The sequence below is a fragment of the Cnephaeus nilssonii genome (assembly GCF_951640355.1).
Source record: "Cnephaeus nilssonii genome assembly, chromosome: 17".
Taxonomy (NCBI): Eukaryota; Metazoa; Chordata; class Mammalia; order Chiroptera; family Vespertilionidae; genus Cnephaeus; species Cnephaeus nilssonii.
Window position 1 is genome coordinate 23,109,401 of NC_137088.1, and position 23,176 is coordinate 23,132,576.

At 36.2% G+C, this 23,176-nt stretch overlaps 1 protein-coding gene across 2 annotated transcripts in view; it reads left to right on the forward strand.

Moving 5' to 3' along the window:
• Window positions 1–23,176, forward strand: part of TBC1D5 (TBC1 domain family member 5) — a 446,950-nt gene that overhangs the window by 149,798 nt on the left and 273,976 nt on the right. The gene's annotated exons all lie outside the window — the stretch shown is intronic.

The window sequence follows — 23,176 nt, forward strand, 5'->3', positions numbered from 1 at the left end:
TCATCATTCCTTTTCATTCTCTCTTATTAGAACTTAATATGCCAGACAAGGGGCTAGGAGCTCCTGACCTCCAGCTGTCATCATTTACTCTGAAAGAGCCAAAGGTTTTGAATTAAATTAATGAAATTGATACTTTTAAAATTTGGGTACAAGGTTGGATATTTTTGCTTTTTAAAAATATATTGGCTTTAATACGTCAAATTAGCTAGCATTCTGTCTTAAATATTTTCTTCTAACTGTAGGGAAAAAACAGGGTTAGAGATTGTTGGAATGTAGAAAAGGAATTGACGTCTGAATTAAAAAAAAAAAAACGCCACTAAGAATGTTTTAAAACTAAAGTAAATAATTGGGTGAAATTTTTGTCTACTTAGTTTTCAAGGAAATATAAGTATTCCAGGTCAGAGATTTGGTTGATGGATGATATTTTATGCCTAATTTTGAATATACAAGAATATCTTGGGGAACTAGAAAATGGAGAAGCCATGGGAGAAAGGGTTAATTCCGATGCTTGTAAAAATTATATTTTCTTTTTGTCACTTAAATCTAAATTGTGATCACTCCCTCTAAAGAGAGAGAAATGAACTCTAGTTACTTTTCCTGATGAGTTTACTTGTAACCATCAACACTCCCCACCCAGGTGATTGGTATTTTTCATCTAAGTGTATATTTGTACACTTGTTCATTATTGAATTATATGTTTTTTAGGTTGGATCAATTTTTACTTGTTTTTAAAGCAAACCAGGTTTGTTAAAAATGAAAATGTACAATTAACCTTTCATTTGAATCACCTTCATTTAGGAGATATTGTTGCATCACTTTCTTTCTATAAATATTAATAAGTGTCTTTTGTATGTCAACCACTATGCTAGGCCTTGCCCTCATGAATTCATGGGGTGGCAGTAAACCTTTAAAACACATGCTTGTATGTAAACACGCATAGTCTCTCTGTCACTCAATTTCTCCCCCACCCCTTCCTCTCACCCAATTGCATTAAGTACAATGATGGAAAGATAGGAGATTCAGGATGCATGTAACAGGAGAACTAACCTAATTTAGGAGAGGAAGGAAGTGTCAAGGAAGACCTCACTAAAGAAGTGAAAATTCAGTTTTGTTCTCCAGGCAAAAAAGGACAGATGTTGCAGGCTGAGGGCAAAGCCTGTATTAAAGCTCTGAGGCTGGAATGAACTGATCGTGGTGGAGTTTAATAGATAGTGTGGTTGGAGTCCAAAGGGCCCAGAGACAAAGGTGAGAAAAGAAGCCAGACGGTGGGTCAGTGGCCACATAGGACATTGTAGATTTACTGGAAATTTTAACTCTCGAGTGGTAACTTATTGAAGTGTTTTAAGTAGGGAGAGTGATATGATTAGTTTTATTGTTTTAAAGATCACTCACTGTAGGGATCTTGATTGAGGGGAATATGAGAGGAATGCTGGGAGATCTTGTTGGGAGGTTTTAGCAGTGATCCATGTAGTACTCCATTTCTGGATTACAATAATTTATAAAACCAATTCCTTATTCATGGATACCTGGATTGTTTATAGTGTTTGACTATTACAGTCAACCTCTTTCTGCATAAATTTGGCTAGAGGATAGTTCAGAGGATAAATTCCTAGCAGTAGTATTGCAGAATCAAAGGGTATATTTGAATTTCTAATTTTGATAGTTATTGCCAGATTGCTTTTCAAAAAATTTACACTTACATAATCAAGTTAATACCAAAATTAGTATTTCTCCACTAGCTATTACTCACTTTTATTGTTTTGCAAATTTGAGGATTGATATATTACTTCTAATTGTTTTAGTTGATATTTCTTTAATTATGAGTGAGGTTGCATATGATATTATACACACATGTATATAAACAATAACATTTCACTTTTCAGTGAACTGTTTTTCTCTCTTATTTGTTCACTTAACTCTTTCAGTTTTCTTTGTTTCATATGCTTTTCAGAAAAGGGACTGATACCCTTCTTACCCACTAGATTATAGGGTCGATCAAATAAGGTAGTATTAATCTGTGTTTTTCTGCCTCTTTTTCATTGTTATTCCCTTAAAAGCTTTTTTTTTTTTACCTTAATCATTTCCCTTCCCCATGAAATTTTAATATAACAGATATGCACAGATATACCATGTATCTATTTATGTACTGTGGCCTGTTGGAGGGCCAGACACCCTTGTAATATGTAAGATCCCCCACTCTAACCCCAGTAATAATTTTTCTCCCCTCAAGAACAATGATACTTCCTTTGAGAATGCATGGTATATGTGAAAGTTTTTGTAAATTTCAAAGTGCTATTTAAATGTAAAGCTTCATTGTTAATAATTTGCATTTCATATGATATTACATGTCTGTTTTGCAGCTGCCTTTTTCTCATTGCAGATTTTGCTTTTGCAAATATAGGGATTTACTATTTTGTTGTTCATTTTGCTGCATTTGTAACAATCTTTCTTGAGTTGACCTCTGATCAGCTGCCTCTGCCCATCTGTGCCTGTCAAAATGTCACTCTTTTTTCAAAGCCTGTCCTAAACGTTTCCTTTTTTCATGAAGTCTTCCTAGTCCCCCATAATTGTCCCTTGACCTCTCAGAGTTAAAGCTGTATTATCCTTTGCTGTGACATTCTGTCTTTCATTATGTGGTCTGTGTATTTTCCATATTCCACCTCCTGACAGATTGTAAGTGTCATGGCAGCAAGGATGTTGCCCTCCTCATTCTTTGTTCCCTGGTGTTTCTTTCCCAGTGCCATTGTACATAATAGGAAGCCAGTAGGGCTGGCTTATGTGAATTTCTAAAGAAGTCTGAGTTCATGTTCCAGCCACTTAGTGTGTGACTTTGGGATGAGAACCTTGACCTGCTGGCCTCAAAATCCTCTTGTATACCTGTAAAATAGGGCTAATGATGATGCTTTTCTGATAAGATTGCTGAGGACATTGAATGTGATAATAACATAAAGCATAGTGCCTGGCATTTAGTAAGCATTCAGTAAAGCATTAGTAATCATCAATCTTGCAAACATTTCTTAAGTGCAGAGGAAGACATTGAACAAATTATAATAATAATTTATCTTTCTGGTTCAGGATCATAATCTATTGTTCATTGTACCATATTTACAAAAGGAAAATTTGGCTTTCTTTAAATCATTTTTTTCAAAATGCATTCTGCAATATAATTAACAGTATGGAGACCATTTCAGTATATGAACGATGATTAATATACAGTGTACTTTTGATATTTCAGTACTGTATTAAAATTATGTACCCATGATTTGTTTTGTTAAAATTCTATAATTATTAAGCAAAGACAGCCCAGTTGAAAATTGAGCAAAAGATATGTATAGGTACCTCTCAGAAAAGGAGACCTGAAAGGCCAGTAAACAGATGTGAATGCTTAATTTTATGTGTCAACTTGACTGGCCCACTGAGTGCCCAGGTATTTGGTCAGAGATTATTGTGGGTGCTGCTGAGAGGGTGTTTTGGATGAAATTAATATCTAAGTGGGTACAAAACAGATTGGCTCCCATGATATGGATAAAGGCCTCATCTAATGAGCTGAAGGCCAGATAGAATAAAAGACTGACCTTTTCCCCCAGCAAGAGGAACTCTACAGCCTACTGCCTTGGACTTCATCTACAACATCATCTCTTCTGCCCGATGGCCTTCAAACCAGAACATCAGCTCTCCCTGTCTGACAGCCTTTGAATAGAGCATTGGCTCTTCCTGGATCTCCAGCCTGCCTGTTCACTTTGCAGAGTCAATTTTCCAGCTTCTGTTAAGCGTGACAGCCAATTCCTTATAATAAATATTTCTAAATAAATAAACCACTGTGTGTATCTGTTATATACACATATACTGTATATAGTCTCCTATTGGTTTTGTTTCCCTGGAGATCCCTGACTGATACAACATGGAGTTCATGGAATTATTGTTTATTTAGTATGCATTGATGACTTGCAAAAATGTTCAGCATTATCCATAGAACCCTGTGTTTTGTGACACCACGATTGTATGTGAGCACTGTGTATTGCCCTGTCTTTTTAAATTAGTCCTTTCTTTTTTACCCATATTTCATTTTGTCAATACTGTAAACACTTCCTCTCATAAAAATGAAATGTAAACAGTTTTATTCTCATTTTGAATTCCTGTAATATTTACATTTTAAAGCTATATGTGTGTGTGTGTGTGTGTGTGTGTGTGTGTGTGTATGTATGCATATATATAATCAGTTTTCTTACATGGACACATCTAAGAGGTTTTGGTGTTAAAAACATATAGTTAGAAGTTATATGCACACAAGCCTCTTTGGGGTGAAGGTGGAACCATTACAATCAACATGGATATCAAAGATTCTGAGAGAAACCCTCAAGTCATATCACTTTTCAGTGAAACTCAAATTCATTATTTTATAGTAAATTTTAATATTTTAAGTGATTTTCATTTTCTGTTATTATATAAAAATATATATTTATATGTCATCAAGTTGGGAAATTGGAGTTTTTCTTTTCTCTATTAATAATGATGATCTTCTATTATACTTGAAACATTTTCACATTCATACTGAGGCTTTTGGTTCTTAATGCCTAAGTTTATAGAAGCTTCTACTCCATGAGCAAATAAGCTAGTCATTTTAGATGTCACTAATCAATTAAATCATCAGTTTTCATATGGAATATAACAGTCTCTACACATTATTGATTTTTTAAAATTTAAGGTCACAGAGCTTATCATAATTTAGGTTCTTGGTAGTATGCATATTAACTATTTACAACATGAGAATGAAAATGTTTTATATTTGAATAAGAATAGTCTCAAAAAATTAACAAAGTTTAATTTTTTTGGCTTCCCCTCCCCCCCAAAAAAAAAATAAACCTGTGTTTTTCAGGGGTAAAGATAATCTCAACTTAAGAATAGTGATATACTCTGTCTCCCCTTAACAGGGTCCTCAGTGGCTCTTGGATTTTGTCAGAATGTTTAATTTTTCTGCCATTTGATTTCTATTAAGAAGCTCCAGCTCCTTTTCTTAGGGTAATTGAAAAACAAATTCTTATGGGGCTGGGTTAGTACATTTAAGTAGTACATTTTGGTCTTTCCAATTAGCAATCAGATACCAGCTCTGGAAAACAACTCTTTCCTCTTTTGGGTGTATTCTTTTGGGATCTCATCCTTTTCCAGTTTTGATCTCATTTAATTGATCCAGGAGCTTGGACAGTGGACATACCACATATTTTCTCATAGACATTTATTTTTATTTATCTACCGGTAGTGTTGTCAAGTAAAATATAGGATACACCTTTAAATTTGGACTTTAGATAAATGATGAATACTTTTTAGTATAAGTATATTCCAAATACTACTTTTGTTGTTTTTCTGAAATTCAAATTTAACTGGGCATCACTATTGTTATTTTATTTTATATCAATTAATTGATTACTTTAATTATTAATTCTAAGTTTGGCAACTCATTTCCTGGGCTTTTTCCTCACTAAACTTTGAGCCCCTTGAGTGAAGGGAGTGACTGTACCCTAATTCATCTATACATAATTTTCCAGTCTCCTTAATAATCTGGTGATTTTTATTGACTGAAAGAATGAGCTCTATAATTATCTGTAATGTTTTTTTTTAATCTGCGTATGTATAAAACAACTTTGCTGAGTTTGCCCTTTTATGTGAATTAAATTCATTGGGAAAAAAAATCATGTTTCAATGAGTAGTTGCAGATCTCAACCTTTTATCTCCCTTTCTCTTCCCTTCGTCATCTTCCGCTTCTCTTTCCAGCTCTTACTATAATTAGCTAGCATTAACAGCAAATGTTTGCTTTAGTTAAATTATTCAGAACATTTATTTTACTTGTCAAAGGTTAGATCAGGTTGTTGTTTGAACTGGTAATTAAATGCAGCCTAATATGCTCTCGTATTTATATGCACTATAAGTCTGGTTCCTCATCATTCTGTATAATTTTACGATGTTCAAGGCTGACATTTCAAAAATGTTTTTGATTTCGTGTAAAAGAAAACATTCAGAGTAATCTAGTTTGTTATCTGATGTGAGTGTCCAAAATTATGGTTAAAAGCAAATACTACATTTCAATGCTGTTGTAACATGAAGTATCATGGTGGTAAATTTCACCAAGTAGTATAAAGAATTAAGGTCACTGCTTATTGAATTTGATATGAGGATCAGTGCTGTAGTACTTAGCCCATAGTAGGTATGTATTTAAGTGAGTTTTTTAGGTCATATTATACAGTGTTGAAGATAGTTCAAACTCTGTACCTCAAAAAGGTAATCTAAGGTGATATTATTCCTGCAGCATACAGATGGTTTTTAAACCTTTTAATTTGTATGCTTATGTATAGGAACAAGTATAACTCAATCCTCATATCTGAGAATTACACTATATTGTTTCTTTTGGGTTTTATTGATTCATTGAATAATTGATTTTTATAAGTTCTTGTATGCTAGTATCTTGGAGTATATAGATAAGTAAAACACACCCTCTATCATTAGAAAGAGTGGATGTTAGTGGGAAACCAACCATTACACTAAAGAATGGTTAATGTTGCTGTAGTTAAACATGAGATAAAAGTGCATCTGAATCAAATTGGATGAAGAATTGTTGAGAGAAGGTGACTTTTGAGCTGAATCTTAAGAACAAGTATCAGTTGATTAGGCAAAGAAGGCTAGGAAAGCAGTGCCAGGCAGAGGAGACACATGTATGGAAGTTCTGAGGTAATGAGTTTGGTATAACTGAAGAAAGATTAAACATGGGAAAAGCAGCAGGTATTCCCTCATCTTTACTTAAAGTATTCAGTGGCTTCTATTGCCCCTAGGAAACAGCTCAGGATCTTAAGTGTGGTCTATCAGCCATGCCTTATGTAGCCTTTGTCTACTTCCTGAGCCCAATGATCTAGTAAGCTGAGCCCAGCTCCTTGCAACTTTGAATGGAATGTGCATGTGCTGTCTTATCCTCTGAGCCCAGGTGGCCCTTCCTCCCTCTTCTAGTCCATTCTTACTGTTTACAGTCTGCACTGCCTTTTAGTTATCAATATGAATTAAAAGGAGGTAGTCGGTCAGACATCTGCTGTCTTAGGAAAATTTTAAATATTGATTATTACTGTCAGTAAACTATAACAATGAATCTTTGTTCCACTGCTGTTTTTAGTATGTATTCCCACAGATGATTTTATTTAATCCTCACGTTAGTCATGAGATAGGTATTATATGAAATTAACAAATAGATAAAATTTGTCTTTAATTACAAAATGCCATCCTTTATTTAGAATTTAATTTCTTCTGAAGAGACAGTAGATAATTGAAATAAAAGTAAAAACATCTTTCAAAACAGTAGACATAGAGTTGGTTATATAGCATACCTTCTTTGTGTTTGTGTATTTTTAATAAAATTGACTTAAAAGATTAGCTGCAAGATATCATCTACTTGATGTCAAATATAAACCAGATGTTACACTAAAATACTTTCAACCTCTACTTTTATCTTTGAAATTCCATTACTTTTTTTTTTTTTTTTGGAGGGGGGATACTATATACAGGGCTACTTAGAAATTTTAATGGTTACCCTTTTTTCCATGAACTTTATTAATTTGATTAATTTCAGTCATTGGTTTATGACATGTTCTCATCATTGGCCTGCAAATGGTCCTTTTATTACTTATTTATGGGTGGTTAACTTTATAAAGGTTGCATATTGCATACAAATTAATATGTTACTAGTTTCTCAGAAATTTATCAAAATCTAAACATTTACTAGTACATTGAAATGCAAGGGCTTATGACAGTCTCACCCACTGTACTAGTGTTCTTAAGAGAGAATCTCTAGTTCCAGCCCTGAAGAAGTGGGTTATTTTTTCCAGTAAGGGTATGGGCTTGACTCACAGATCACAGGTGAGGTGCACATATTTCTTGCTGTCTTTGGTCTTCCCCGGTTTCAGTGGGAAAGCAGAGGATCTCTAGCCAAAGGGCAAGGTTAAATATAATGGCTTCCCCTGTTACTGATGTGGTGAGTGAAGATGGCAGAAGTAAGAAGTATGTGTGGGGGTGGGTGGATGGGGGTGTCCAAGAGCCTGTTGGTCCACAGGGAATTGCGCTCTCTTTTCCCATCCTGCATTCCTAAGCATATACTGAGCAGCAGCACAGGCCAGGTGTTTGTTCAGCTGCCACAGGCTCTCCCAGGAGAGGGCCCTGGGTCTGCTGCTGTTACGGAGAGGAACCTGTCCTTGCTTCTTTAAAGCAATTATTAGAAGATCTTAATTACCTAATTTCTAGTCTGTTTTATGGGATCTGTCTTATCAAATATCTTTAATTCTAATCTCTTTAACATTTATTTTATGCTAATATACATCCCTGGCATGTACCTAGGAATTCTTGAAAAACTGATTTAAGTTAATAATCTAACTTGGATTCAATTAGCTTTCCTCTCATTGTACTTTATTGGACTCTTTCAAATTGTTATCAGGAAGGCCACAATAAAACAATTAGGGTACCTTCCACATATGGGAGATATAGGGGTACATAAAATAGATACAGCCTTTGAATTCATAAAACTGATAATAGGAGGTGATATAATATGTAATATGTGGTAGTATGTTAGGTGATGATAAATGTTATAAGAAAAGTAAGACTGGGTAATAGGTTGAAGAGTAGGAGAGGGTATTTGCTGAGTGTGGTCCTGTGGTCATGGGCAACCTCACAAATAAGGTGACATTTGAGCTTGGACTTAAAGGCAGTGGAGGAGTGAGCCATGTGGTATCTGAGGGAAGTGTTTCGGAACCCAGGAAAGTAAAAAGGCCCCCTGAGGGAGAACTTGCTGGTCACATTTGAGGAGTAATAAAGGGCTTGAGTGGCATGAGGGAGAGTTGTAGGATAAAAGATCAAAGCAGTAGCTGTGGCAAGGTCATGTAGAATTTTATGAAGATTTTGTATTTTATTCTGAGTGAAATGAGGAGCCACTGGAAAGTTCTGAGCAGCAGTGAGATATGATCTGAGTTAAATTTTAAATGGATCACTCAGGCTGCTGTGAGTAAAAGGAGGGTAGAAGGCTAGGTTGAAAACAAGGAGACCTATGGAGGCAATTAAATTGTCCATGCCAGGGTTGGCAGTGACCTGAATCAGGGTGACTGGTGTAGAACGGTGTAATTCTTGATTTTATATTGAAGGTAGCCTTGATAAGATTTGCTGGTGGATTAGATATGCTCCAGGAAAAGCTTTCTGCACTGACCTGATTTTGAGGAGATATCTGAATGATATTAATTGGCAGAGTATTCTCAGCAAAGGATATGGGATGTGCATAAACCTAGAATGGCAATGAGCTCTCCTTTTTTAGATAGAGGAAGGAATGGAAGTGGGGGAGGAGGAAAGATAGAGAAACATTGATCAGTTGTCTCCTGTACTCATCTCAATTAGGCTTTGAACCTGCAAGCTGGGTATGTGCCCTGATCAGGAATTGAACCTGCCACCTTTTGGTGTACAGGATGACACTCTGAGCAACTGAGTCATACCAAATAGGGTGATGAGCTGTGTTTTTATGTAAGGAGTAGAAAGAAGTCCTATGTGGACAGAGCATACTGAGGGAAGGGGAGAGTGGGAACAAAAGGTTAAACATAGATTTAGGGTCTCTTATAACAGCGTTTGCATTTTATGCTAAGTATGTTGAGACCCAATCTACAATGAAAAAAGTTGCATTGGATATTATGTGGTAATAGATTATTGGAGGTGGATATGTTAGGCTGATTTCAACTGACAGTAACAGAAAATCTTAATTGGGTTATACAGTAAGGGTTCTATTATTACATATATCAAGAAGGCTAGAGGTAAGGTGAGTCTAGGATTTATTAATCCACTGCAGTTAGGAGTGTACATAATTTTTCAGAGAAAAACTTCTAAAAGCCCCTGGGTGACTTTTATTCACATTAAATGGCTCATTCCAACCAATCTGGTGTAAGAAATTGAGGCCATCATGATTGACTTAGACCAGTTATGACTCATACTCTGGGAGCATGTGGCCTGAACAAAATTTGGATTTTCTTGGAAAGGCAATCAAGAGTGTTTACAACAGTAAGAAAGAATGGAAGCTGGGAGACAGGAGGGTATTGCAGAAGTTTAGGAGAGAGATGAAGGCTAGGACCAGAGTGCCAGAGATGAAGGTTAGGGTTAGGGTTAGGGTTAGGGTTAGTCGTATTACAGAGGTGAAGTAGATATTTGAATAAAAAATATTAACTCTTTTCTGAAGTCTCCCATTACATACCTCTTTTCTATAAGAAGACTCTGTACTAATTTTGTCTATCTACAGGAAAGTAGAGCAAATAGTTCTTCATATTCCAACTACTGGCATTTATTGATACTGTGCTGTGGTGCATCACAGTGAGGGACATGGTGTTGTAGAAGACTAGAGTGAAAGTACTTCTGGCACTGGTCCACAGAAGAAAAGCTAAGTGTATAGATTAAGTATAGGATTTAGAAAAGTGGATAGGAAAGGCCTCATCAGGAACAAAGGAGATATGAATAATACCGGAGGGAGGAAAGTATAAATGATTTTATTTAATTAGCTACTCTGATGAGATAGGATCAGAGGATGCTTATTAGCTGTTGGCCTTCACTCAGTATGGCACTTGGTATTGTAGCGAATGGTGTAATGTGAATCTGTAGCATTCGGGGATTAAATCATTCACAAGTTTGACTATTTGATAGTGATCCCAAAGGTTCAGTCTGACTTATTCATAAATAATAATTTTGTTGAGGCATATATAAATTATGCTTGCATCCACAGCTTACTTGCTATTTTCTTTTCCCACTAAACATGCATTTACTCTCAGATGGTGATTTGGGAAGGAACATATACCTTGCAACTATAAAGGGCCTATTAAAATTATAATCCTAGATTTTGATAAAGATTGCCTGGGGAAAAAGTAAATGAGAATGCTTTGTGTTACATTATAATTAACATAACAATAAAAGCTTTATCCTATAAATCCCAGTTTAATTTATCTTAGAACATTTATTAAGTCATTGTTATGTCATCTGAGGTGATTTTGCTACTAATAATTGTGTGACCTTAACTTCTCTAGTTTCATTACCATTAAGCATCTACCATGTAGAGTTGTGCGGTCTAAATGCATTTATATGTAAAAGTACCTACACAGTGCCTACTTCTTTTAAAATGCTATGTTTTTGCTGTTATTATTAAATTAAAAGTACTATCTTTTTAAATATATATATACTCATTGATTTCCGAGAGGGAGAGAAAGATAGAAACATCAATGATGAGAGAGAATAATTGATTGCCTGCTTCCTGCATGCCCCACACTGGGGATCGAGCCAGTAACCCCAGCAAATTTAGAGAGTTAATGCAAGAGAGTTACATTGGCCTTTAAATAAGTTAATTAAGTATGAAATGTATTTATATGTAAAAGTGCATGGAACCACGACCTCCTGGTTCATAACTCAATGCTCAACCACTGAGCCACGCCGGTTGGGCTGAAAGTGCTATCTTTAATAAAATTTCTTTGTGTTTTCTAGCCCTACCACTTACTGATATTCAAGGGATAAATGTCACATTCACATGGGCTTTTAGAAGGATATCCCCACTTTATGTCCTATGCTTCTGAAAACACCGCAGGCCTCCCTGGGTTTGTACCAAAGGGAAGACTTTTGACAAAATGTTTGAATTTGATTGATAATTATACAAAAAGCAGCCATTTGTTTATTTTCCTTATTCTTAGTGGCATCATCATTAATATAAATGGCCAAGTTATTATTATTGTTTCTCTTTTCATATATTGCTCATTCTTGAATTCCTATCTGTTTATTATAGTTATTTTGAGTTTATGAAAACCTAACTGCGTAGTTTAATAGCTAGAGGTGGTATCTACACTGAGTGGCCAGATTATTATGATCTCTGAATGCATAATAATCTGGCCACTCAGTGTACTTATGTATAAGGGAAAGCTTGCAAATCTTGATATGTCAAGGGACTAGGAGATTGTGGCCCCCAGCCTCTGGCTAGTAAGTCCTCTGCTTCTTTCTAATTACCCACAATGCAGTTCTTATACATGGAAAAACCTTATTTTAAAATCCCAACTCTGTGGTCAGTCTACACTGAGTGGCCAGATTATTATGCGTTCAGAAATCATAATAATCTGGCTACTCAGTGTATATAAAACAGGGACAGTACAATTCGAAAGAGTATTTTTGTAGCTGTATAATAAATGGCTTGGTCACTAGGCTGAGCTACTTTCCCAGTTTTTGATCTTGAGTATCTATTCATGAGAAATCTGAAGCCATATGAGACTACACTGTGGAGAGTTTTTTGTTAGTCCACTTTAACACTTTATAATGCTCAATTTTCTCTTGTTTATATGGTCCTGCCACTTTCTATGACTTTATAGCACTTGAATATTGAAAGGCCAAATATATTTTTATTTTATGATATAAAATATTTAAGCCCACCTGTAAATTTGTCATATATTATAATCTATATATTTCTGATTAGGTATATTGTTTATGAATCTAGCATTTTTATAGTAGATTGTTTACCTTAAATATCTTTTTCTGATAGCCTGGAAATTATAAGGACTAAATTTGTTCTAATTTTCTTAAAATAATTCTGCTTAGTGTGTAGACCCTTATTGTAGTTCTATACTTCTTTAATAGACAACACTTGAGTAATACAATTGTGTGGTTGGTAAAAATGAATTAGGGTTTCAGGATTTTACCAATGGGTGATATTTAATATTGAATGACATGTATGAAGACAAATGCTTTTATATATAATTTATTTGGCATTGTAAATGCATTTATCTTGTGAGAAACAGACCCCCTGTTGTCAGATGAAGTATTCTGGAAAGGTTTGGAGTAAATAAATAATAAAACTACTTTGATATACAATCTAACCAATATTAAATATTAAGACTTTCAGATGATTGATTTTAATACTTAATTAACTTATTTAAAGTCTAATATAACCCTCTTGCATTAAAGATTGGCAGAATTAAAAAAATAGAACTTAAGTCTTTCTCCTTCTTTGTCTTCTTTCCCACTTCCCTCCATCTGCCCTCTCTTCATTCCTTTTTTCCTTTCTCTCCCTTCCTTTATTTCCTTTTCTTCCCTTCTCCTTTGCTTCCTCCTTTTCTCCCTTATAATTAAGACTTTAAAATATAATAATTTCTACAATCAAATTTACCTCTAGGTACCAACATTTCTAAATAAAGAGTTTTGTCAATTCTATGATGCTCAATTATTCTGTCTCTTAATTGTGAAAATATAACTTCTATCAAAGTTTCTAGCTTTTAGAGCTAAGATGTCATATTTTAGGTTATATAGCCATCATGGTAAATGCATGCTACCTGTAACAGATACTTATTCATGCTATATCCTTTTTCCCTTCTATAATCGTGCTTTGGAAATGGTTCATTTAAGCTCTTTGATATGCTTTTCTTATAAGAGGTATCTTTATGTAAAGTAATATTACTCTGTCATTTGTGTTAGACTTTAAGTTTACCATCAGTCAAGAATTTAAATGAATGAAGTATGCTTTATGAGCTCTGAATATGGATGTCTTTAGAAGACACAATTCAGAATGCTAATTCTATGCCTGCGTATTAGAAACAGTGAAAAAATGAATGCAAGCTGAAATACATAGAACATCCACTTTAGGAGGAATACATTTTTTTCCCCAGAGGCTTTGATTATATGATGCCATTTTAAAAGAGAAAATTTTATTAAACTAACCTGTTTTGTCTGTACAATGCTAATAATTTGAAATTTTCACTTAGACACTTGTATTGCTTCAATTTACATGAAAAATAATACTGTTTTGAAATTTTATTTAATGTATGTTAAAACTGTTTTCTAAGTTTTAGTGCTAACTCTTACCCTTTCTTTAAATATTAACTATTTCACAAGACTTCCTAATTTTCAATTAGATCACTTTTATCTTAAGATTTAATACTGTAGGAACCAAATTGGTGAAGCCAATACAGCTGTCTTTAGAATTAGCCTTGGTTTTTAAATGGCAGCTTCAGCCTCATGTGCCAATTCCTGTAACTAGGATAGCAGTAAGACCATATTGCACAACCGGTTTTGAGTTCTTTTGAATTTTGAGTTCATGTGAAGTAGGAACTGCTATTTATGAGAAGTATATCAAAGAAAGTGATATCTCCTTTCTCAGGTATTACAAGGTACATTGTTGTGCTTTCTCAATTGGAAAAAAATAAGGTTGCCTTTATTTTAAAAATATTTTGAGGACCATTTTTTGTCAGTTAGGGAAATTCTAGAGACATCTTGGTATTATTTAAGAAACTAAAATCCATCAATTACAGGTTTGAGTAGTCATTTACATTTTGGTCATTATATATTTTTCTCTCTATAAATTTAGATTCTCTGTAGACAAGATTAAAGCATATAAAGTATAGAAATCCAAGTTTATAATGTAAATAAATATGAAATGTAATGATCTATTGTAAGTTTCAAAATGTTTATGCCATTTTTACTTTTACAGTGATTATCTTAAAATTTCAGACCAACAATTTTTTCTTTATTTGAATTTTTGTCAAATACTATCTTATGGTCTGTATTTATAGGTTAAATTTTATTTATAATAGTGATTAAAATAAATATAGATTCACTTGTTTAAAAACCTTTTATATTCTACTTTGTAGTAAAATATTTTCATTTTTGGTATTGTCAAAACACAAATTGGAAAATTGCTTCACATTGAAAAGCAACAGTATATTGTGATTTTATAAGATAACCACAATAGCAGCAACTAACACACGTAAGTATTTTTTTTATTCTAGAAAGCTAAAATGGCCCTTTATATTTAAAACAAAACAACAAAAAACAAAGCAGCACCTGCTTAATAAGTTACTTTTAAACTAGATTATTATTTAAATCCATAATTAAAAGAAAAAACATTATCTACTTTTTCAATAGACTTCTTCATATTAACTCATTATTACTATTCAGCAGGTTGTCTTTATTTAATTATAAAAGCATTTCAGTGATTCTGTTTTAATCCATAGGCATAGTAATTTAGAATTTAGTGGATGTCTAACTGAATAGAATTATTGTAGACTGGTGTGTTTGGTAAATTTTGTATTGTGGTTATTGGCTATTACCATAGACTTGTCAGTTTATAAAGAATTGTTATTCAAGTTAAAAACAAATGATTTCTTGAACTAATTTTCTATAAGAATAAAAAAAATTAGGAACCTGTGAGTATCTTACATGAATGTACAAACATTATCATTGTGTAGAGTATTTTATTTTAACTATAGAAAGCTTTTTATATTCTTTCAAAAATATACTTTGATATAAGTATTTGTCTATTTCTCATAGAATATATGAAGTCCCCCTTTTGTATATTTTATGTATTTGAAGTTTGTAACAGTGAAAGAATACTATATTATAAAAATAAGAAATTAAGGATATGATGTGAAAACATGCTATAGGAGATTAAAGAAATGTTAAATCTGGTAGTTAACATGGAATATGCACTTTCAAATGTTTATTTTTGTTTTTTAAGAGTATAACAATATATAGAGAATGTGAATCTTGTATTAAAACTAGTAGCCCGGTGCACGAAATTCATGCACATTGAAAGGGAATTAATTAGATGAAATATTTTAATATTGTTATTTGCCCTTTCTCTATAATAAAAGTGTGAGAGATAAAAGGAAATGAGTACAATGTATATGAAAATAATACATAATTTTATTAATAACTAAACAATAACAAACTCGTAATATAAAAACAACATTGATGCAAATAATGACTGATAAAGTGATTAAACTTATTCTAATATCTCCCTGTATACTACATTAAGAGCAAAAACACTTTCAGAGTACTTGACTAATTTCCCTTCAGATAAAGTATTTACAACTTTAACTTTAACGTAACATGCTCTTTGAACTCAAGAGAAAGCAACAGCCATAACTGGTTTGGCTCAGTGGATAGAGCATCGCCCTGTGGACTGAAAGGTCCCAGGTTCGATTCCGGTCAAGGGCATGTACCTTGGTTGTGGGCACATCCCCCATAGGAGGTGTGCAGGAGGCAGCTGATAGATGCTTCTCTCTCATCGATGTTCCTAACTCTCTATCCCTCTCCCTTCTTCTCTGTAAAAAAATCAATAAAGTATTTTTTAAAAATACTTAAAAAAAAAAAAAAGAGAGAGAGAGAGAGAGAAAGCAACATATAACTGACCATGTCCAAAAACGGGTTCAGGTAGGAATATTCCTACTCTTTCTAGAGTTTGTCCTTGTGATTTATTAATAGTCATCACAAATGCTGGCATAACGGGAAACTATCTTCAAATTAATTTAAATGGGTGGCCAGTGTCAGATGGGGACAAATCAATTCTTGGAATCAGAACAATCTCTCCCTCTGCAGAATCTGTTAATATTTCAGCTTTGATAATGTTAGGTCGCAATCTTTTGATAATAAATCTGGTACCATTACAAAGACCCCACTTACTATTAAGATTTCTCAATAGCATGATGATTGCACCCACTTTCAATTTTAATTTATGACACGGCATTCAATAGGAAAATTTTCCTTTTCAGCATCATCTGTTGAGTCAATGGAATCATCACTCAAATAGGTGTGAAAATCTCCAAGTATATCCAAAATTTCTTCATTTAATTTTTGAATGTGCTCATTTTTTGAACAAAGAATTGCACGTTTAGATATATTTTTAATATTATCTATAGATATACTATTTCCAAAGGTGGCTTTAATAATAGATCCATTAAAAATCATTTCATGGGGCATTTCAATAATATCCATTCCTAAATGAAAACTGCTATCAAGTTTGCCATCTCCAAGTTTTACTAACCATTCACTATAAGCAGAATCCTCTGATCTCATATTTGTTTTAAGAGACAACTGTCTGAAACATCCCCAAACACTACAGTACTTTAAACTTATTTGTACTATGGCCAATCGTATAGCATGGCGGCACAAAAATCCCCTCTGAAAAGAACTTTCCCACCAAATGCAACATTCAAATTAGCGCCAGCGAGAGCTTTATATGTATGGCACATGTGCAAGTCAAAGCTTATTTTTAAATTTCCAGTGTGCGTCATATGTACCGGTTGGTCGGATGGATGGACAAATGTCGGTCACTTAGCCTTTTATCTATACAGATTATGAGTCATGATTTTACCTTTTTAAAAAAATTATCCTTTAATACCTCCAAAGCACAATGAGTAAGAATCTGAAGGTTTATGTGGCTTCTATATGGTTTCTAGGACAAAGTTCTTTCCTTTACCCACCACTCACTTCTCTCTTTTTACTCTTGAATGTTAATTCTAACATAATTTTGTAACACCTCTTGAAAAGGATCCCAGCAAGTTTTTGATAGTCCACATGATAAAACTTACAGAAAAATACAGCATGAGACTTTCATTCTCTCACTAACTTGTTCATATAACTGTAATTCCTCAGTCTCTATAGAATGAAAAAGGAAAATAAAAGTGCCTTCTCTCATTCCAAGGCCTTTCTCAGTCAGGCAACCACAAAAAGAATGAGCCTACAATTCATTCAGGCATAATTCAAATCAAATCCCATCAGGCAAAGTCTGGGATAATTAAAATGTATAAGAGAACAGTGGTGACCTGGGGGAGAACTTATGAAACCTTGTCTCCTGCTTTTGCTGAATATTGGTTTTGTTATGCTAGATTCCAATCCCCAATCGGGGACCTGGTCAGGCGGCTGCAGGCGCTAAACCATGCAGCCTACCCTGGTTCGTGATCCGTGATCGCGGACCTGGTCAGGCGGCTGCAGGCACTAACCCACGCTGCTTGCCCTGGTCTGTGATCCATGATGGCAGACCTGGGCAGGCGGCTGCAGGCACTAACCCACGCTGCTTGCCCTGGTCCGTGATCTGTGATGGCGGACCTGGGCAGGCAGCTGCGGGCACTAACCCATGCCGCCTGCCCTGGTCCTTGATCCCTGATAGGGGCTTATCCAGGATAAGGTCAGGCGGCTGGGGCTTATCCGGGACCTGGTCAGGCGGCTGCTGGCGCTAACCGCCTGCCCCAGTCCACCGTCATGGCTTGGATCCCACCGGCAGCGGGCGCTGCCCCTTCCCCCCACCATCTTTGCTGGTTTAATGTGTATATTTGCTCCTGATTGGCTGGTGGGTGTGGCTTATGGGTGTAGCGAAGGTACGGTCAATTTGCATATTACTGTTTTATTAGGTAGGATAGTCCATGGGCCAGATACAATTTTGAAATGTTTTTTTGTGTTTTTTTAAAATTTCTTTATTGATTAAGGTATCACATATTTGTCCTCATCCCTCCATTCCCATCCCACACCCCTCCCCACACATGCCCCCACCCCCCTGTTGTCCTTAACCGCTGGTTAGGCTCATATGCTTGCACACAAGTCCTTTGGTTGATCTCTCCCCTTTACCCCCACCCTCCCTTACCCTCCCTCTGAAGCCCGACAGTCTGATCCATGCCTCCTTGTCTCTGGGTCTGTTCTTGTTCATCAGACTATGTTGTTCATTATTTCCCCTAGATGAGTGAGATCATGTGCTATTAGAAATACACTTATAAGAACCGAAAATGAGACAAGCAATAATGGTTATGCTGACAGGCAAATGAATCAGTCTGTAGTGAGTTTCTTTCTGGGCCAACAGTTCTTTTGAGACCTAATTTCAATGTCCAATAGTTCCTTATGTGTACATGTCAGCACTGACATTTCAGTTCTGGATGGTGGACAAATGGTGGTAATGCAGGTCCGACTCTCAATGGTTTGGTCCTGGGTAACCTGCAGTGATGCATAGCTGCTAACTGCTAGTATGGGAAGGCCACATCAGCGTCTTCCATCTCTGGACTGCTTCTCTTCTGTCTTCATGGCTGGAGTAGTCCTGTTGATTCCTCTCTGTTGCTGGAATCCACATGGTCTCGGAGTTGTTTTCTGAAAATATACAAACATATTCTCGACCAAAAGTTAATAAAGGAATATTTTCTATAAATTTGACTTGGGATCCTATTTCATTTTTTGCCCAAATGATTTTCCTCTGGCTTGTTTTGACACCTTGTGTGTTTTTCATGGGTGTCTTGCTTTTAGCCTTACAATTAATTTTCTAAAGTATTAATTTTCTAGATGTAATTTACTTACAGGATATTTTTCCTTACATGATATTCTTCTACTATCCCCTCCTTTTTTGATTTAAATGTTAGGAGGCTTTTGAAAATTTTATAATGTAGTCTTGATGGCTTTTAAATTTTAATTTTTTGCACTATAATATTACTGTTTTAGGTTCATTACATGGTGCACAATTTTATCATGAGATGAAGTACCAATAAAAATTTTAGTTAACACTTTAGGAACACCTTTTTGTCCAGTACAATTAATTTTTCTAGAATATTCGCTTGTTTCAACTAGACAATTTAAATTTGCCTGAAAACTTCATAAAGTTCTTTTTTCTTAGAATTTTTATTATTTTCCAACCCTTACATGTAAAGAGATCTCACAGAAAATTCTGGATGTCTAGCTTATCTTGAAAAGATTGAATCAGAATAAAGGATGTTCCAATTATTCACAGACCCTATCCTCCTATACCCCCTTATTTTATAAATTGTCTATTTATTTCATTGATTAATGGGAGCCAAATGTAGTGTAGGAGTAAAGATTGTGAGCTCCGGAGTTAAAGAGGATGGGTTCATATCTGGCTTCAACAGCTACTAATTGTGTGGCTGTAGACTAATCTCTCTTAAACTCAGTGTTCCCTTTGGTAAAATGAAAATGAAGATAAGATAGCGTTGTTGGGAGGATGAAATGATGAGTATACATGAAGCATGAAGAGTAGTTTTTGTTGGCACATATTCATTACTTAGTATATGTTAACTATCCTATCTAATAAAAGAGTAATATGCAAATTGATCGTCATACCAAGACACAAGATGGCCACCCCCATGTGGTCAAAGATGGCTGCCCCATGTGGACACAAGATGGCCACCACAAGAAGGCCTGCAGGGGAGGGCAGTTTTGGTAAGTTAGGGGTGACCAGGCCAGCAGAGAAGGGCAGTTGGGGGTGACCAGACCGGCAGAAGAGGACAGTTGGGGGGGGACCCAGGCCTGCAGGGGAGGGCAGTTGGGGGGACCAGGCCTGCAGGGGAGGGTAGTTGGGAGGGACCAGGCCTGCAGGGGAGGAAAATTGGGGGGGACCCAGGCCTGCAGGGGAGGGCAGTTGGGGGGGGACACCAGGCCAGCAGGGGAGGGTAGTTGGGGACCAGGCCTGCAGGGGAGGCCAGTTGGGGGGGCACCAGGCCAGCAGGGGAGGGTAGTTGGGGACCAGGTCTGCAGGGGAGGCCAGTTGGGGGGGGCAGGCCTGCAGGGGAGAACAGTTTTGGGGGACCAGGCCTTCAGGGGAGGGCAGTTTGGGGGGCAAAGCCTGCAGGTAAGGACAGTTGGGGGGGACCCAGGCCTGCAGTGGGATCGGGCCTAAATGGGTGGTCGGACATCCCTCAAGGGGTCCCATATTGGAGAGGGTGCAGGCTGGGCTGAGAGACACCCACCCTCCCATGCACGAATTTCATGCACCGGGCCTCTAGTAATTAATAATGCTTTTTGCCTGACTCCCTTAGGCATTTGAGTTGGTGATCCTCACTTTCTAATAAAGGACTTCAGCAGAATTTCTCAGATTCTCTTTTATAATATAACTAATCATCTATATTTTGGTATTCTGTACTAGATTATATTCCCCAGATTCATTCTGTATAGTATTAAATATAAAAAATTCAACTGAGTAAATTTGAAAATCAGTTTTATTCAATGATTCATGAGTTGGGCAGCATCCCATCGAGCAAATTGAGAGGAGCTCCAAGTTGCTGTACGAAATGGAAGGATTCTATAGGCAGAATGGGGAAAAGAGTAGATTGTTTCATATTTCATTAACCTACCTATAGGGATGGATGGGGATTACCTCCCTAGTGCTGACCAGGTAATTCCAGGTTGATTGGTTAAAGGTTACATTCCTGGGAGAAGCTAAAACTGCAATTAGGTTAAATATTAAGTATTGCTTTGCCGATGTGGGGTTTAGTGACTCCATTTTGGGCCTACTGTTTCTTTTTTAGCAATAATAAGTATTCCATATATGCTAATTGAATTGCACACAAGCAAATACTGACAACTATCTTATTTCTGGATTTAGGATTTACAGCTTTAGAAATTCTTACTAAATGTTAGAGACAAAAGTTTTCTGCCTTTCCCAGTATTGGTTTTACCTAATCCTCTCCTTCTGTTAGTATAGCTTGAAAGTTCAAAAATAATTTAATTTCAAAAATCTTTGTGTAGATGGGAATTATTATTGACATAAGAATTTAGGAGGGAGATGTTCAAAACTATAAAAGAAAATATAGGTGGTCATTTATATAATCTTACCTTTATAAGCATGTTACTAGAGACTGAAACCATAAAGGAGATATAGGTATTTTGGGTGCATAAAAATAAAAAGAATTACTTATGTCATGAAAATGCTTCATAATTTGAAGACAAACATTGTCTGAGAAAAATATGTGTATCCTATGAAAAAGGTTTAATATCCTTAATACTTAAAGCTTGCTTATAAATCATGTAGCCAATTATAATAATAAACTCCATCTACACGGCAATAAACAAATGTCAGAGAAAACATATGAAGTCTTCAGTAATCTCACTAGTTACCAAGCAAATGCAATATAAAATTTGACTGTTGCACTGGTCCACACCTCCCCCACCCCCCCAAAAAAAACAACAAACCACAAAAACACCACACGCGCACACACACAAAAAACATAAGAATTACCCATTCCCATTGTTAATGAAGATCCATGGGAAATGAATTGATGTGCACAAATATTTCTAGAGCAAAATTTGGCAAAAACTTACCACAAAATCTTATTTTTAAAAAACATATGTTTTGGTTCAGCCGTTACACTTATAAGAATTTATACTAAGACAATAATCATGGATATGACACAGAGATATTACTAAAAGGTATTTATCATGAGGTTTATAATGTTGAATAACTGAAAGCATCCTAATTATTTACTAATAAGGAATTGGTAACCTTAAATTGTTATTGCTGTATAATGGAATAGTAGGGATACATTACAAGTGATAATACAGATTTTGAATGGGAAGGAAAACATAATAATCAGCATGTTTAGCATTATGGATTATATTAAAAGTACACACACACACACACACACACACACACACACACACACACTAGAGGCCTGGTGCACGAATTTGTGCACGGGTGGGGTCCCTCTGGGTAGCCTGCGGGGATTGGGCTGAAACCCACAGACCAACTCAGCCTGTAGCTCCTACCTGCCACTCCTGCTCATCCTGGCCCCACTGCGCCTGCTGCGAATTTGCGCCTGCTGCTGCAGCAATGCTCGCCAGCCATGACCCCTGCATCTGGCACCCTCCCAGGGAGTGGCCTGTGGGATTGGGTCAAAACCAGCTCTCTGACATCCCCCAAGGGGTTTCAGATTGCAAGAGGGCACAGGCCAGGCCGAGGGACCCCACCAGTGTATGATCAGGGCCAGGGAGGAACCACAGGAGGGTTCCAGGGCATGTCCAGCCCCGTCTCCTCCAATCCCAATCTGGGCAAATCAGGGCCGGCTGACCAGGGAGGGACGTGGGAGGTTGGCCAGCCAGGGAGGAGGGCTCCAGGGCATGTCTGGCCCATCTTGCTCAGTCCCGATCAGCTGGACCCCAGCAGCAAGCTAACCTGGTCAGAGCATCTGGCCCCTGGTGGTCAGTGCACATCATAGTGACTGGTTGATTGGTCGACTATCTGCCCCCTGGTGGTCAGTGCACATCATCACGACTGGTCGTCCAGTCAGCTGTCTGCCTCCTGGTGGTAAGTGCACATCATAGCAAGCGGTTGAGCGGCCTTAGTATATCATTAGCATATTACGCTTTGAGTGGTTGAACAGTTGACCAGTCACCAGATGACCGGACACCTAGCATATTAAGCTTTTATTATATAGGATACATATGTGTGTGTGTGTGTGTGTGTGTGTGTGTGTGTGTGTGTGCATTTTAATGCCCAGAAGAAGGGTAGGAAGGATATGTAAAATGAACTGAAATGGTAACAGCAGTACAATACAATTATGAATGATTTCAGTTTGCTCTATTTTCTATATTTTGAAAGTTTCTATTGTAAATATAT